The sequence below is a fragment of the Bombina bombina genome, chromosome 1 (assembly GCF_027579735.1).
Source record: "Bombina bombina isolate aBomBom1 chromosome 1, aBomBom1.pri, whole genome shotgun sequence".
In the NCBI taxonomy this organism is placed as follows: domain Eukaryota; kingdom Metazoa; phylum Chordata; class Amphibia; order Anura; family Bombinatoridae; genus Bombina; species Bombina bombina.
Window position 1 is genome coordinate 1401872757 of NC_069499.1, and position 18734 is coordinate 1401891490.

The window sequence follows — 18734 nt, forward strand, 5'->3', positions numbered from 1 at the left end:
TCAAAACAGTGATGATTGACAATTTTTGCAATACTGTTAAAAGAAATATGATTGCTGGCAATAATTGGCTAGGTGGGCCTGGCACACAGCAGGCTGCAAGGCAGGAGGAAAGTGCAATTCACTGGCACCAGCAAACTGAGGATTCACAACAACTATTACCAAAAATTTTAATTTTTAATTACTAAGAATACTGTGACAACAAATATGATTGGTGTAAATATTTTTCAAGTAGGCCTGGCACACAGGCTTGGAAGGCAGTAGAAAAGTGCAATTCTAGGGCACGAGCAAACTGAGGATTGAGATCAACAATCAAGAATTTTTTAATTTTAATAGGTAACTATACTGTGACAACAATTATGATTGGTGTAAATAGTTGGCAAGACGGCCTGGCACAAAAGGCTGGCAGGCAGGAGGTAGATGCAATTCAAGGACACTAGGAGACTGATTACTCACAGTCAAAACAGTGATGATTGACAATTTTTGCAATACTGTTAAAAGAAATATGATTGCTGGCAATAATTGGCTAGGTGGGCCTGGCACACAGCAGGCTGCAAGGCAGGAGGAAAGTGCAATTCACTGGCACCAGCAAACTGAGGATTCACAACAACTATTACCAAAAATGTTAATTTTTAATTATTAAGAATACTGTGACAACAAATATGATTGGTGTAAATATTTTTCAAGTAGGCCTGGCACACAGGCTTGGAAGGCAGTAGAAAAGTGCAATTCTAGGGCACGAGCAAACTGAGGATTAAGATCAACAATCAAGAATTTTTTAATTTTAATTAGTAACTATACTGTGACAACAATTATGATTGGTGTAAATAGTTGGCAAGACGGCCTGGCACAAAAGGCTGGCAGGCAGGAGGTAGATGCAATTCAAGGACACTAGGAGACTGATTACTGACAGTCAAAACAGTGATGATTGACAATTTTTGCAATACTGTTAAAAGAAATATGATTGCTGGCAATAATTGGCTAGGTGGGCCTGGCACACAGCAGGCTGCAAGGCAGGAGGAAAGTGCAATTCACTGGCACCAGCAAACTGAGGATTCACAACAACTATTACCAAAAATGTTAATTTTTAATTATTAAGAATACTGTGACAACAAATATGATTGGTGTAAATATTTTTTAAGTAGGCCTGGCACACAGGCTTGGAAGGCAGTAGAAAAGTGCAATTCTAAGGCACGAGCAAACTGAGGATTAAGATCATCAACAATCAAGAATTTTATCATTTTAATTAGTAACTATACTGTGACAACAATTATGATTGGTGTAAATAGTTGGCAAGACGGCCTGGGACAAAAGGCTGGCAGGCAGGAGGTAAATGCAATTCAAGGACACTAGGAGACTGATTACTGACAGTCAAAACAGTGATGATTGACAATTTTTGCAATACTGTTAAAAGAAATATGATTGCTGGCAATAATTGGCTAGGTGGGCCTGGCACACAGCAGGCTGCAAGGCAGGAGGAAAGTGCAATTCACTGGCACCAGCAAACTGAGGATTCACAACAACTATTACCAAAAATTTTAATTTTTAATTACTAAGAATACTGTGACAACAAATATGATTGGTGTAAATATTTTTCAAGTAGGCCTGGCACACAGGCTTGGAAGGCAGTAGAAAAGTGCAATTCTAGGGCACGAGCAAACTGAGGATTGAGATCAACAATCAAGAATTTTTTAATTTTAATAAGTAACTGTACTGTGACAACAATTATGATTGGTGTAAATAGTTGGCAAGACGGCCAGGCACAAAAGGCTGGCAGGCAGGAGGTAGATGCAATTCAAGGACACTAGGAGACTGATTACTGACAGTCAAAACAGTGATGATTGACAATTTTTGCAATACTGTTAAAAGAAATATGATTGCTGGCAATAATTGGCTAGGTGGGCCTGGCACACAGCAGGCTGCAAGGCAGGAGGAAAGTGCAATTCACTGGCACCAGAAAACTGAGGATTCACACAACAACTATTACCAAAAATTTTAATTTTTAATTTCTAAGAATACTGTGACAACAAATATGATTGGTGTAAATATTTTTCAAATATTTGTGAAAGGCACATGTTGAGCAAAAAGAGGCTGCTTCTTGGGTGGTAACTAGCCATAGAACAAGCTATTATGCTATTGTTCGTTTCCAGGTTGAGCGCTTCTCTCTTTTTATTTATGCAAATTATGACATTTTGGGAAGTCTCCCTAAGTGTGATGCAGGAATCCAGACGTGGACCCGTTGCTCAGTGTGCCTAGAGGGATATGGATGTACCTCACTGACGAGGCCCACAATAGGCAGAAACGTACGTCTGGGGTTTTGCTGTTTCTCTCGTTCAGAGAAGGATTGCCTGGTATTTCGGGGCTGGACTGTTCTGTGAAGTCAGGATCAGACTGATATGCTTCAGGAAAGTTTTTCTCTGTGAAAGGCACATGTTGAACAAAAAGAGGCTGCTTCTTGGGTGGTAACTAGCCATAGAACAAGCTATTATGCTATTGTTCGTTTCCAGGTTGAGCGCTTCTCTCTTTTTATCTATGCAAATTATGACATTTTGGGAAGTCTCCCTAAGTGTGATGCGGGAATCCAGACGTGGACCCGTTGCTCAGTGTGCCTAGAGGGATATGGCTGTACCTCACTGACGAGGCCCACAATAGGCCGAAACGTACGTCTGGGGTTTTGCTGTTTCTCTCGTTCAGAGAAGGATTGCCTGGTATTTCGGGGCTGGACTGTTCTGTGAAGTCAGGATCAGACTGATATGCTTCAGGAAAGTTTTTCTCTGTGAAAGGCACATGTTGAGCAAAAAGAGGCTGCTTCTTGGGTGGTAACTAGCCATAGAACAAGCTATTATGCTATTGTTCGTTTCCAGGTTGAGCGCTTCTCTCTTTTTATTTATGCAAATTATGACATTTTGGGAAGTCTCCCTAAGTGTGATGCGGGAATCCAGACGTGGACCCGTTGCTCAGTGTGCCTAGAGGGATATGGCTGTACCTCACTGACGAGGCCCACAATAGGCCGAAACGTACGTCTGGGGTTTTGCTGTTTCTCTCGTTCAGAGAAGGATTGCCTGGTATTTCGGGGCTGGACTGTTCTGTGAAGTCAGGATCAGACTGATATGCTTCAGGAAAGTTTTTCTCTGTGAAAGGCACATGTTGAGCAAAAAGAGGCTGCTTCTTGGGTGGTAACTAGCCATAGAACAAGCTATTATGCTATTGTTCGTTTCCAGGTTGAGCGCTTCTCTCTTTTTATTTATGCAAATTATGACATTTTGGGAAGTCTCCCTAAGTGTGATGCGGGAATCCAGACGTGGACCCGTTGCTCAGTGTGCCTAGAGGGATATGGCTGTACCTCACTGACGAGGCCCACAATAGGCCGAAACGTACGTCTGGGGTTTTGCTGTTTCTCTCGTTCAGAGAAGGATTGCCTGGTATTTCGGGGCTGGACTGTTCTGTGAAGTCAGGATCAGACTGATATGCTTCAGGAAAGTTTTTCTCTGTGAAAGGCACATGTTGAGCAAAAAGAGGCTGCTTCTTGGGTGGTAACTAGCCATAGAACAAGCTATTATGCTATTGTTCGTTTCCAGGTTGAGCCCTTCTCTCTTTTTATTTATGCAAATTATGACATTTTGGGAAGTCTCCCTAAGTGTGATGCGGGAATCCAGACGTGGACCCATTGCTCAGTGTGCCTAGAGGGATATGGCTGTACCTCACTGACGAGGCCCACAATAAGCCGAAACGTACGTCTGGGGTTTTGCTGTTTCTCTCGTTCAGAGAAGGATTGCCTGGTATTTGGGGGCTGGACTGTTCTGTGAAGTCAGGATCAGACTGATATGCTTCAGGAAAGTTTTTCTCTGTGAAAGGCACATGTTGAGCAAAAAGAGGCTGCTTCTTGGGTGGCAACTAGCCATAGAACAAGCTATTATGCTATTGTTCGTTTCCAGGTTGAGCGCTTCTCTCTTTTTATTTATGCAAATTATGACATTTTGGGAAGTCTCCCTAAGTGTGATGCGGGAATCCAGACGTGGACCCGTTGCTCAGTGTGCCTAGATGGATATGGCTGTACCTCACTGACGAGGCCCACAATAGGCCGAAACGTATGTCTGGGGTTTTGCTGTTTCTCTCGTTCAGAGAAGGATTGCCTGGTATTTCGGGCTGGACTGTTCTTTGAAGTCAGGATCAGACTGATATGCTTCAGGAAAGTTTTTCTCAGTGAAAGGCACATGTTGAGCAAAAAGAGGCTGCTTCTTGGGTGGTAACTAGCCATAGAACAAGCTATTATGCTATTGTTCGTTTCCAGGTTGAGCGCTTCTCTCTTTTTATTTATGCAAATTATGACATTTTGGGAAGTCTCCCTAAGTGTGATGCGGGAATCCAGACGTGGACCTGTTGCTCAGTGTGCCTAGAGGGATATGGCTGTACCTCACTGACGAGGCCCACAATAGGCCGAAACGTACGTCTGGGGTTTTGCTGTTTCTCTCGTTCAGAGAAGGATTGCCTGGTATTTCGGGGTTGGACTGTTCTGTGAATTCAGGATCAGACTGATATGCTTCAGGAAAGTTTTTCTCTGTGAAAGGCACATGTTGAGCAAAAAGAGGCTGCTTCTTGGGTGGTAACTAGCCATAGAACAAGCTATTATGCTATTGTTCGTTTCCAGGTTGAGCGCTTCTCTCTTTTTATTTATGCAAATTATGACATTTTGGGAAGTCTCCTTAAGTGTGATGCGGGAATCCAGACGTGGACCCGTTGCTCAGTGTGCCTAGAGGGATATGGCTGTACCTCACTGACGAGGCCCACAATAGGCCGAAACGTACGTCTGGGGTTTTGCTGTTTCTCTCGTTCAGAGAAGGATTGCCTGGTATTTCGGGGCTGGACTGTTCTGTGAAGTCAGGATCAGACTGATATGCTTCAGGAAAGTTTTTCTCTGTGAAAGGCACATGTTGAGCAAAATGAGGCTGCTTCTTGGGTGGTAACTAGCCATAGAACAAGCTATTATGCTATTGTTCGTTTCCAGGTTGAGCGCTTCTCTCTTTTTATTTATGCAAATTATGACATTTTGGGAAGTCTCCCTAAGTGTGATGCGGGAATCCAGACGTGGACCCGTTGCTCAGTGTGCCTAGAGGGATATGGCTGTACCTCACTGACAAGGCCCACAATAGGCCGAAACGTACGTCTGGGGTTTTGCTGTTTCTCTCGTTCAGAGAAGGATTGCCTGGTATTTCGGGGCTGGACTGTTCTGTGAAGTCAGGATCAGACTGATATGCTTCAGGAAAGTTTTTCTCTGTGAAAGGCACATGTTGAGCAAAAAGAGGCTGCTTCTTGGGTGGTAACTAGCCATAGAACAAGCTATTATGCTATTGTTCATTTCCAGGTTGAGCGCTTCTCTCTTTTTATTTATGCAAATTATGACATTTTGGGAAGTCTCCCTAACTGTGATGCGGGAATCCAGACGTGGACCCGTTGCTCAGTGTGCCTAGAGGGATATGGCTGTACCTCACTGACGAGGCCCACAATAGGCCGAAACGTACGTCTGGGGTTTTGCTGTTTCTCTCGTTCAGAGAAGGATTGCCTGGTATTTCGGGGCTGGACTGTTCTGTGAAGTCTGGATCAGACTGATATGCTTCAGGAAAGTTTTTCTCTGTGAAAGGCACATGTTGAGCAAAAAGAGGCTGCTTCTTGGGTGGTAACTAGCCATAGAACAAGCTATTATGCTATTGTTCGTTTCCAGGTTGAGCGCTTCTCTCTTTTTATTTATGCAAATTATGACATTTTGGGAAGTCTCCCTAAGTGTGATGCGGGAATCCAGACGTGGACCCGTTGCTCAGTGTGCCTAGAGGGATATGGCTGTACCTCACTGACGAGGCCCACAATAGGCCGAAACGTACGTCTGGGGTTTTGCTGTTTCTCTCGTTCAGGGAAGGATTGCCTGGTATTTCGGGGCTGGACTGTTCTGTGAAGTCAGGATCAGACTGATATGCTTCAGGAAAGTTTTTCTCTGTGAAAGGCACATGTTGAGCAAAAAGAGGCTGCTTCTTGGGTGGTAACTAGCCATAGAACAAGCTATTATGCTATTGTTCGTTTCCAGGTTGAGCGCTTCTCTCTTTTTATTTATGCAAATTATGACATTTTGGGAAGTCTCCCTAAGTGTGATGCGGGAATCCAGACGTGGACCCGTTGCTCAGTGTGCCTAGAGGGATATGGCTGTACCTCACTGACGAGGCCCACAATAGGCCGAAACGTATGTCTGGGGTTTTGCTGTTTCTCTCGTTCAGAGACGGATTGCCTGGTATTTCGGGGCTGGACTGTTCTGTGAAGTCAGGATCAGACTGATATGCTTCAGGAAAGTTTTTCTCTGTGAAAGGCACATGTTGAGCAAAAAGAGGCTGCTTCTTGGGTGGTAACTAGCCATAGAACAAGCTATTATGCTATTGTTCGTTTCCAGGTTGAGCGCTTCTCTCTTTTTATTTATTTTTCAAGTAGGCCTGGCACACAGGCTTGGAAGGCAGTGGAAACGTGCAATTCTAGGGCACGAGCAAACTGAGGATTAAGATCAACAATCAAGAATTTTTTAAGTTTAATAAGTAACTATACTGTGACAACAATTATGATTGGTGTAAATAGTTGGCAAGGCGGCTTGGCACAAAAGGCTGGCAGGCAGAACGTAGATGCAATTCAAGGACACTAGGAGACTGATTACTGACAGTCAAAACAGTGATGATTGACAATTTTTGCAATACTGTTAAAAGAAATATGATTGCTGGCAATAATTGGCTAGGTGGGCCTGGCACACAGCAGGCTGCAAGGCAGGAGGAAAGTGCAATTCACTGGCACCAGCAAACTGAGGATTCACAACAACTATTACCAAAAAAAAATATTTTTAATTACTAAGAATACTGTGACAACAAATATGATTGGTGTAAATATTTTTCAAGTAGGCCTGGCACACAGGCTTGGAAGGCAGTAGAAAAGTGCAATTCTAGGGCACGAGCAAACTGAGGATTAAGATCAACAATCAAGAATTTTTTAATTTTAATTAGTAACTATACTGTGACAACAATTATGATTGGTGTAAATAGTTGGCAAGACGGCCTGGCACAAAAGGCTGGCAGTCAGGAGGTAAATGCAATTCAAGGACACTAGGAGACTGAATACTGACAGTCAAAACAGTGATGATTGACAATTTTTGCAATACTGTTAAAAGAAATATGATTGCTGGCAATAATTGGCTAGGTGGGCCTGGCACACAGCAGGCTGCAAGGCAGGAGGAAAGTGCAATTCAATGGCACCAGCAAACTGAGGATTCACAACAACTATTACCAAAAATTTTAATTTTTAAATATTAAGAATACTGTGACAACAAATATGATTGGTGTAAATATTTTTCAAGTAGGCCTGGCACACAGGCTTGGAAGGCAGTAGAAAAGTGCAATTCTAGGGCACGAGCAAACTGAGGATTAAGATCAACAATCAAGAATTTTTTAATTTTAATTAGTAACTATACAGTCTGTGACAACAATTATGATTGGTGTAAATAGTTGGCTAGACGGCCTGGCACAAAAGGCTGGCAGTGGCAGGCAGGAGGTAAATGCAATTCAATGGCACTAGGAGACTGAATATTTGCAGTCCAAAAAATAATGATTTTTATTTTTTAATATACTGTTAGAAGAATTATGATTGGTGCCACTAATTGGCTAGTTGGGCCTGGCAGACAGGCTGGCAGATATGAGTCGTGGATGGTAGGTAGGGCAGCAATTTAACACAGTATGCTGTGTAAGTGACAAAAACACAGGCCTGATAGAAAATTAAGTTAGATTACACTAGCAAAATATTTTAAAATTTTAGATTTTAATATTAAAATTATGTTAAGAAGTGCAATGCACATATGACTCTATGAGTGGTCGCACTGGCTGGCTTCTACGTAGGGCAGCAATTAACAACAGTATGCTGTGTAAGTCAGATAGACAGACACAGGCCTGATAGAAAATAAAATTAGATTACACTAGCATAATGATTTAAAGACTTTTTTTGGGGAATTTAAAGAAAAAGGTTAAGCACATACATATGAGTCATGGCTGATAGCCTTGGAAGGGCAGCTATTAAAAACAGTAGGCTCTGTAAGTCAGATACACACACGCCTGATAGAAAATACTATTAGATTACACTAGAAAAATGATTTAAATTATTTTTTTGGGGGGGAAATTAAAAAAAGGTTAAACACATATGAGTCGTGGCTCATAGACTAGGGAGGGCAGCAAGTAAACACAGTAGGCTCTGTATGTCAGCAAAACACACAGGCCGGATAGAAAATTATATTAGATTACACTATGAAACAAATTTAAACTTTTTTTTTTTATATTTAAATTAAGGTGAAGAAGATATGAGTGCTGGGTGGCTGCCTGGCACAGACCAATCAACCCAAAGACTGAAAAAAATGAGGTATATTAATGCTGAGTGAGCCTGACAGACACAGGCCTGATAGTAAATGTAATTAGATTACACTAGCAAAATATTTTTTAATTTTTTCTTTAAATTTAAGATAATGTTATAAACGGATATTAACACTGGTGGCTGCTGGCTGGCACAGAGCAATGAACCAGAGTATATGCTGTGTGACACAGGCCTGATAGAAAATGAAAAAAAAATACACTAGCAAAATAATTAAATGTTTTGGTTAGCTAAATTTAAACTAATGTTGTTAGGGAGATATCAGTGGTGGCAGTAATCACAGCATATGCTGTGAGCCTTAAACACACAGACTGAAAGCCAGGCAAATGCTAATAAAAAAAACAAAAAACAAAAAAAAACGGCACGAAATATAGCCCTAAAAAGGGCTTTTTGGGATGCTGTGCTTGCAGCAGAGATGAGTGGAGTCCTTCTGGACTGTAAATACACTAGCCTAGCTATGTTTTTCCTATTAATGTCAGGAGCAAAAACACAACACGTCCTCTCATTAAGAAAGCAAGGTCGTTATGAGTCTAAAATGGCTGATTCCTAGTAGCTGGGAGGGTCTGTGAGGGAGTGTCTGATGTTGATTGGCTCTAATGTGTCAGGCGGCTGTGACATAAAGGGTCAAAGTTTCCTCAATGATGACACATAGGGGCGGATCGAACAAGCTATGTTTGCTGTGAACATTTCGCGGGCGAACAGTTCGGGACATCACTATTCATTAACTGACAAGATACCTGTGTATTGGCTGATTGAGATACTGAATATGTCCCAAGTACTTACAGTATAGCAGTAAATATAGTATTCTTGAACAGCAATTAGTTATAAGAAGAGTGTTTATTGAGCTCAGACGTGCAGCTCTTAGCGTGTCTGTATTTTGACAACTAACTGTTGGGTCCTTGATGAAGATTCAATTAACTGAGTGCTGTCTGTGTTACTAAAAATAAGTAACTAGTGAACTTGTTCTATCGATACAATTATTGTGCGATATTAGCTTAGTACTTATGTAATGCATAATACTTCATAATGATTAGTGTGTACCATTCACTCGTATTGTGGCTATGGTTCATGAGAGAGGTTAAAATAAGATTATATCAATCGCTTCGTAGCTATAATTCTAAAAGACGATTGTCTCCCATGAACTACGGTGCTCACTTATGCAAATGTTTGCTAAACAGTAAATGTGCACAAGATTGATTCACTGGTGCTAATGTACTAGTCAGGTAACATAAGATACTGAATATGTATCGAGTGCTTCGACAGTGACAGCTTATGCACTAAATTTGAACGGTGATTTGTTCTCAGAGAGAGGTTTACAGACTCAAACGTACCGCTCTTGGCGTGGCTGTGCTTATTTACTAAATAATAGGTACTGTTCATAATTAAATTAACTAAATGTTGTCTGTCTCGCTAAAAGTAAGTAATGAGTATGCTGGTTCAGTTGGTACAGTTATTGCACAGTATTTAATTGGTGCTTACGTGAGACACAAACATTCATAATATTCAGTATATACGCTCCACTTGAATAATAGCTTAGGTTGAAGAGAGGGATAAAGTGAGATTATGTAGCTATCTTAATAGCTTCGGTTAAATAAACGAATGTCTCCCTCCTAAAGCTGTATCACCTCTAACAAAGGTTTGCTGCTCGTGGTTATACGCTAGATTGATTCAAAACAGTGCATGCCTGCAGTTGTGCGAAATTAGCTCATATAAAGCCTTGTCCATACTTTATTAAATAGTTAGAAGATGGCTGTACGCAGGACTGATTTGAAGTACTAAATCAGTATATTAACAAAAACCAGGTTAATTATCAAGTCTAATAGTAGAAGGACTACAGTAAGTGTCGGTAGCCTAAGGCTTACTAAAAACACAGGAGCTCCTAGGACTCCTCACCATTGCCCTATCGTCCCTATTACATTTGCATAAGTGAGCACCGTAGTTCATGGGAGACAATCGTCTTTTAGAATTATAGCTACGAAGCGAGTGATATAATCTTATTTTAACCTCTCTCATGAACCATAGCCACAATACGAGTGAATGGTACACACTAATCATTATGAAGTATTATGCATTACATAAGTACTAAGCTAATATCGCACAATAATTGTATCGATAGAACAAGTTCACTAGTTATTTTTAGTAACACAGACAGCACTCAGTTAATTGAATCTTCATCAAGCACCCAACAGTTTGTTGTCAAAATACAGACACGCTAAGAGCGGCACGTCTGAGCTCAATAAACTCTCTTCTTATAACTAATTACTGTTCAAGAATACTATATTTACTGCTATACTGTAAGTACTTGGGACATATTCAGTATCTCAATCAGCCAATACACGGGTATCTTGTCAGTTAATGAACAAATATGAGGATGCAAGAATGATCACACTAACATTAATAATTGTGGTCTGACCAGTACAACCATCCACCCCAATGCAGCAGATTAAGGTGTCATACAGCAATAGATATTAAGACATATACAGACAGACACTGAGTACCTCCCACCCTTGGATTCATACTAACTCAAGCTATTATCGCTATTAAGAATCATAATACTTGAGTGAAACACACAACTGTTAAACACTACTTAAGTGCTGCTCTGACTAGTTTAGTCATCTCTATTCTGGTACCACTTATTTCCCTGTTTACAACTTGAATCTAGTAGTAATACAACCTGCTAACATCACATAATTGCAGGGATTCAGTATATTGTGGACCACTCTCATATAACATATGAAACCTTCTTTCAGTTAGTTTAATAATGCATGACTAACCAACAACTGCATTGTTAGTGTTCAGTCACCTCAACTCTAGTTAAATACATTCATCTGCATTTGTTCTTGGGTGATGTTGTTCCAGTTTCTGCAGGGCAGGTGGTGATGCCGGAGGTGCGTGGTGGGTTTGTTGAAGGAGAAGTGTATACAGTGATGGTCAGTCCAGTGGAGTTCGGTTATGTGGTTGACTGAGATGTGGTTGCCTGTGGAGAAGATTGGGTCGAGGGTGTGTCTGGCTATGTGAGTTGGGGCGTTTACAAGTTGCTTCAGTCCAATGGTTCCAAGGTTTTCCAGGAGGTTGGTGGTGTTGTGGTCATTGGGGTTGTCAAGATGGAAGTTGAGGTCACCGAGTAGGATGTAGTCCTTTGAAGCGAGGGCGTGGGGTGCAAGGTGATTGGTGATGGAGTCACAGAAGGCGGATTACTGTTTAAAAAGATTGTAATGTAAACATTAGACATAAGCAGCTGCATACAATATCACTGTTATTTCGTTGTTCATAGCAAATGTAAAAAATCAATTCATTAAAATGCTAAAATGATTCTGTATTGATTTGACTGCTTGTCTTATTCTCTCCCTTTTTTTTGACAACTAAGTTATGTATGTGTTTTGTTTATACCCACTCCACAATCTCCATCCTTGGTATTTAGCTGCTTGTGTTTGACCCTCTTCTCTCTGTTGAGATCACATAAAAGAAATATCTAAGGGTGTGTAAAGTGCCCTTGGTTTGCCCTGTAAATGCTATATAATCTCATAGATAGATATTCTCTCTATATCTCTTTGCTATTTGTATCTTTTTTGTTGTTGCTTAAAGTGGCATGCAATCATTCATTCTGGGTTTCTTCTCTAGGGAATTGTCATTACCTCTTCTACACTGTGCTGGTGTCCCATACACGTCTTTTATTTTTGAGAAACTAACTAAAACTCTCTAATATTTTATGTCACCATGGGCCTTCTACTTATGCGTTCCTCCCCATGGGCCTCCTACTCATGTGTGCCTCACAATCTGCTTTCTACTTATGTGTTTCTCCTCATTGGGCTCCTACTCATGTGTTCCTCACAATCTGTCTTTTACTTAAGTGTTTCTCCCCATTGGGCTCCTACTCATGTGTTCCTCACAATCTGCTTTCTACTTATGTGTTTCTCCTCATTGGGCTCCTACTCATGTGTTCCTCACAATCTGTCTTATACTTAAGTGTTTCTCCCCATTGGGCTCCTACTCATGTGTTCCTCACAATCTGCCTTCTACTTATGTGTTCCTCCCTATGGGCCTCCTACCTTTGTGTATCTTCCCATTGACCTTCTACTCATGTGTTCCTCACCATGAGGCTTCTACGTATGTGTTCATAACCATGGCCCTTTACTCATGCGTTCCTTACCATGGGCCTTCTATGCATGTGTTCCTCTTTTGGCCAAAATTTAAATTGATAAGAATTAGAACTAAATGAAAAAAGGGTTAATAGCTACAAAGCATCTCTGGTAAATGCATATTGTAACATGCCCACAGGGTAGAGATGCTTTTTTTTAAAAAAAAAAAGGATTTACAACTGTTGGAGAGTCTCTATAGTAGAGAAAAGAGAGCCTAGTTTCAATCTCACTATAGGGGTAGGCATTAAGCCCCTTGGTTGACTGTGCCCTCTGTAGAGCTACAAATTAATAGAGAAGGCATGTTAAAATCATATTTTGTTCATATATATATATATATATATATATATATATATATATAAAATACATTTATCAACACTACAAAGATAATATGTTTAAGAGCCTATTACATGACTGTGTTAACCAAATAGATACACTGTCTGTAGTGCACAGTAGTGGTGATATAAAAATTACAACACAAAGTGAAATATTAGACCACTATTATCCAGCAACAGGCCATTGCTCATATAATATGTTACTTCCACAGGTCAAGAAGAGTAATAGGTTGTTAATTACATTTAATTCAACATCAATAGCACTATATCTGAATCATAGAATGCATCAACATAGGGTAAACAGAAATAGCATCAGTAACACCTCAGACACATTAACAGACAATGTCCAAGATCCAGACCCATTGAAAAGGAAGAAGAGCAGCCATCCAATCACAGAACGTTATTTGTAATCCACAATGGTTTATAGTGAACAGTCATACTGGTGGCTTTAAAGGCAGGTACAGCAGAAATCCAGAAACAGTAACCGATTTCCAATCAAACAAAGCCCTTCAAATATCATACCATCGATACGTCTGACTTTTTACATGGGGCAGCTATATATATATATATATATATATATATATATATATATATATATATATATATATATATATATATATATATATATAGTAGAAGCAAAAAATGATGCACTCACAGGATTTTCACAAAAAGTTGTCAAATTTATTGGATTTTCCTCCCCTACTCATTCTAAAGGGCCGATTTATCAAGCCCCGTATGAAGCCGTTTCGCCAGAAACAGGAGTTAAGACGCAGCGGTCTTAAGACCACTGCTCCTTAACTTGTCTGCCACCTCTGAGGCGGCATACAGCAATCCGCCTGATTGGATACAATCCGATTGATTGACACCCCCTGCTAGCGGCCGATTGGCCTCAAATCTGCAGGGGGTGGCATTGCACAAGCATTTCAATAGAAATGCTTGTGCAATAATAAATGGAGACAGCGTAAGCTCTCTGCATTTATCGATGTGAGGCGGACACGATCTGATACAGTTGATCATGTCCGCCCGCACAATGGTAAATCAGCCCCTAAGCCTCCAGATTTAAGGATTTCTTGATTGCTGGAATAGTATTCCATAAAGTCTCTAGCCACACTACTATTTTGTATGCATTAATTTTTTATATCACATTTATGCTCCTTTATCCTTTCTTTTAATTCTCTATATGTTTTTCCTGTATAGTACATAGGGAAAGAAGGAAAGAATAAAGGAGCATAAACGTGATATCAAAAATGAATGCAAAAATAAATAGTAGTGTGGCAAGTCACTTTATGGAATATCATTCCAGCAATCAAGAAATCCTTAAATTCAGAGGCTTAGAATTAGTAGACATCAAAAAAACAAAAACAAAAATGATGCAAATGTCACTCCCAACATATAGAAATAAGCCTGATTGCAAAAAAAACAGATATATGTTACAATTGACTTTTCTCTATTTTGTTAAGAAAAGATAGAATGTGTTAATTATTGTACAATTGACTGTTTGCATATGTATAAATATAGATATTGGGGTGATAAAGTGGAAATGGGGTATGATATATTGAGATTTAGACTGATTGGATTGTTTGCAGTATTGTCGCTCCTGAGTTGTACAAATGAATTTGATGTAAATAATATGTATATATTATATATATAAACTATGACAACCAGTACTAACTAATGCAAATTCTGTAGCAACTTTCATGTATCAATAAGTTACAATATTTCCCCATGGGAACTATGACGGAAAAAGGCAGAGCATAATGTTTAAACGACTGGAGGGAATGCTCCAATCACATACAAGCCAGAAGAAGTCCGTATTAGGCATGGGTGAAACGCACGTAGCTGCTTTGATGTCGGCAGTGTTGACAGCTGAACATCACTGATTTTGTCTCAGTCTGCATTGATGTGGGGTAACAACTTCTGAATGCGTGCTCGTCACTTATGTACCTTCTAGATATTTGAAGTTGAGTACCGCCAGCCCTGGAAGTGGGAGAACTTGGAGAGCCACTGTTTTTGAAAGATACACACTGGATGCTATTGGTAAACTTGCAGGTATGTACAGCTATAATCAGAGTTGACGACTTGCAAGGTAACCATTTATATTTTCCACTAACTCTCCTATTTGATATCTGGAGCTTTTGGAGTGGGGCTTTTGGAAATAACAGCATATATTGTAAAATGTAAAATGACAGAAGTATTGATGGTATGATATCTGAAGGGCTTTGTTTGATTGGAAATTTATTACTGGTTCTGGATTTTTGCTGTGTCTGCCTTTAAAGCCACCAGTATAACTGTTCACTATAAACCATTGTGGATTACAAATAACATCCTTGTTTTTAGTTTTTCAAGTATCTAGGGTGTGCTTCCAAAAAAGTCTCAAGTATGGGCTTAAATGTTGGGATGTAACTCACTGGAGATAATAAAGATGTTTTAAGGATAATGGAATGCTGAGTCTTCATTTTTGAAATATCAATATATAGAAGGAATTGGGGATAATATGATGTGTTCCAAATCCATTTGGAACATACAACATCAATCCTGAAAAAGTTGGGACAGTATGGAAAATGCAAAAAGACTAACAAAAAGAGTCATTTGAAAATTCAATTCACCCTGCACTATATTGAAAACACATTATTAACACATTATTTGATGTTTTACTTTGTGAATTTAATGTATTTTTGAAAATATACACTAATTTCAAATCTAATGATTGAAACACGTTCCAAAAAAGTTGGGACAGTGGCTATTCAGGACTAATAGCGATGTGACAAGTTGAAATAAAAAGGTGATGTGAAACAGGTGAGGCAATCGTGCAAGGATAGGTGGAGGCTTGCCAACCAATCTGCCAACAGATGCATCAGCGAATAATTGGTAGGATTTTGGACAATTCACCTTATACAGTGAACAATATAATTAAAAGATTCAATTAATCCGGTCAAATCTCAGTGGGTAAAGGGCAAGACCAAAAAACACTTCTGAATGCACGTGATCTCCGATCCCTCAGATGTCACCGTCTCAAAAACCATCATGACTCAGTAATGGATATCCTAACATTGGCTTAAGAATTCTTTGGTAAACCTTTGTCAGTCAACATCATTCGCCGCTGCATCCACAGATGCAAGTTAATGCTTTGCTATGCAAAGCAGAAGCCATACTTCAACACTGTCCAGAAGCGCCACCGACTTCTCTGGGCTCTGTCTCATATGAGATGGACAATAGAACAGTGGAATCATGTTTTGTGGTCTGACGAGTCAACATTTCAAATAGTTTTTGGAAAAAACAGCCGTCATGTTCTCCGGGTCAAAGAGGAAATGGACCATCCAAGCTGTAATCAGCATCAGGTCCAAAAGCCAGTGTCTGTCATGGTATGGGGGCGGGGGGGGGGGGGTTGTCAGTGTCCATGGCATGAACTTGAACATCTGTCAGGGCACCATTAATGCAGAAAGATATGTATACATTTTGAAGTAACATATGCTGCCATCCAGACGATGTCTTTTCTAGGGACGTCCCTGCATTTTCCAGCAGGACAACGACAAACCACATGCTACCTGGCTTACAAGCACATGGTATGGCACATTATAAAGCCTAAAATAAGGCAATGAAGGCCCTGTACAGTTGTGCAGCTGAAGACATGCATAATGGATGAATGGGGGAAAATTCTGCTTGCTAAACTTAACCAACTGGTGTCTTCAGTGCCCAAAAGCTTAACACGTTTTATTAAAAGAAAAGGTGATGTTACACAATGGTAAACAATCGACTGTCCCAACTTTTTTGGAATGTGTTGCAGTCATCAGATTTTAAATGAATGTATATTTTCAAAAACACATTAAATTCACAAAGTAAAATATAAAATAATGTGTTAATAATGTGTTTTCAATATAGTACAGGGTGAATTGAATTTTCAAATGACTCTTTTTGTTAGTTTTTTTGCATATATCTATAATTTTGTTCTCATATATAAATATATTAATAAATAAATAAATTGGTTTCAAAAGAATTAAACATTTTAACCCTGATAACATAAGCAAGTATAAATATCTGTATATATAAATATGTTCTTACCTGGGAACATTGAACAAGATTATAAACTGTCTCTACTTCTCTCTTGTTGTACTTGTCCACAGTTCTAGTCTTAATACCCTGCAAGATTTATAGACAATTTCAGACTTAAAGTAGTAACATATCAGAACACCTTTTAAACTAGGTAATTTATATTTTTTATACCGTTTCTTTTCCCCCCATTGTAGCATTGTTATTTTTATGGGTAGTTGCTCCATTTTCTTTTATCATGTGCCCATCCTTTTAAGATAAAAAATATTTATTTAATGATATATAAAATAGTTACTTTTACAAATGCATTGTCATAATAATAACTAGTAGGCATTTACACAGACAACTAAATATTTTAACTCGTCCAACATTAGCTCATAATGCATTTGTTAATGGGGAAAAAAATCACCTACTATATCCTATGGAGCAGCAGAAATGCACGCTAGTGCTACTGCTACAAGCCAGCAGCAGCAAAAAAGCTATTTTTTTTAAATGGGGTTAGGATTAGACAAGAGGAAAAGTGAAGCTTACATACTTATTTTCTGACACTGGAAAGGACATTGCCAAATCCTTGTTGAACTGGAAAATTGTACTTACAAAGTCTTTCTTGCCTAAATTGTATAAGTTTAAAGTTTATGAAGCCTTTCCGTTTGCAGAAAATCATTATCTTTCTTTAGAATGTTGGTTTTAACAGCACAAATGAGTCAAAAGATTTTTTTTTTTGTAAGTGTTTGAAAGTTTTTCATTAAAATGACCACTAACTTATTGTTTTCAGATGAATGCAACCACAAAATAAATAAATAAATAAAAAATGTTGTTTTTCCACATTTGTCCAAATCAGAATGCTCATGTTTAATACTTAGTTGGTAAAACTCTAAATGTTAAATACTATAAATGTTTTAACGCTATTAAATATACAGTACATGCATTAAATTCCTTGGCTGTTTAGGACCAATAAACAACTGTCACAAATATAAAAAGGTAACCTTCTAATTCATGAGCACAGGCAGGTTTTAATAAATAGATTAGTTAGATTGAGATATTGTCAGCTGCAGCCTGTCACAGACTTCATCACTCAGTTTATTGTGCAGAAAACACTAATCACCTCTTATACATAGAAGTCAAAGGTTTGTCTGGGCAGCCTGTCTGTATGCATCATCAGTCTTGTCAGATGTTTAAAACATGTGAAGTTAATTGTATGAAAAACTAAATTGAATATTGAAAGTTACACTTCCTTTTAAATCCCTGCGCACTACTTACACTATGATGATCGTTGAGCTCCCAACCACCACACATTTAACAGGATTGTCACAGTTAGATAAATATGAATTCTTTCTCCCTCCTGCAGCCCTACTGCCTAAGTTTACCCCCGATTGGCCGGTTTACTGCCCAGCTCTGTAGTAAATTCATCACCCAACCCCACCAACTCTCCGTCTTAACATGTTGTTCCCAACCTTTCATTTGTTTCATCTCTGCCCCCAGATCTCCCTGACTAAGCTACCAACCTAACACTCCAGGACAGGCTCTTGGAAATGTTGGGATGTATGAGATTGCCAGTGTCAATTCTAGGGGGTTCTTTTAAAGCCGTTCCCATAATTAATGTAGTACCCCCAGAGCTCAAAAGCTACAAAGGCTCAGAATGTGCAAAATAAATGTTGTTACCGGATAAACTGTAGGATGTATTAATGCCTCACCTGGGGAAAATGCACAACATCATAGTGTGTATCCTCTTGCTTTGTTCTGGGATTAGGATGCACTGAATTATTGAGTGGTTTTCTATCCT

The 18734-nt window shown here is 39.3% G+C and overlaps 1 long non-coding RNA gene across 1 annotated transcript; it reads right to left on the minus strand.

Annotated features, from left to right (window-relative positions):
- Positions 1-10810: 10810 nt before the first annotated feature.
- LOC128652212 (uncharacterized) lies at positions 10811-18734 on the minus strand. The gene is made up of 4 exons (XR_008401291.1): positions 18646-18734; positions 17126-17200; positions 16964-17041; positions 10811-11630 (listed from the first exon to the last, which is right to left on the minus strand). It is a non-coding gene; the product is annotated as an uncharacterized LOC128652212 (long non-coding RNA).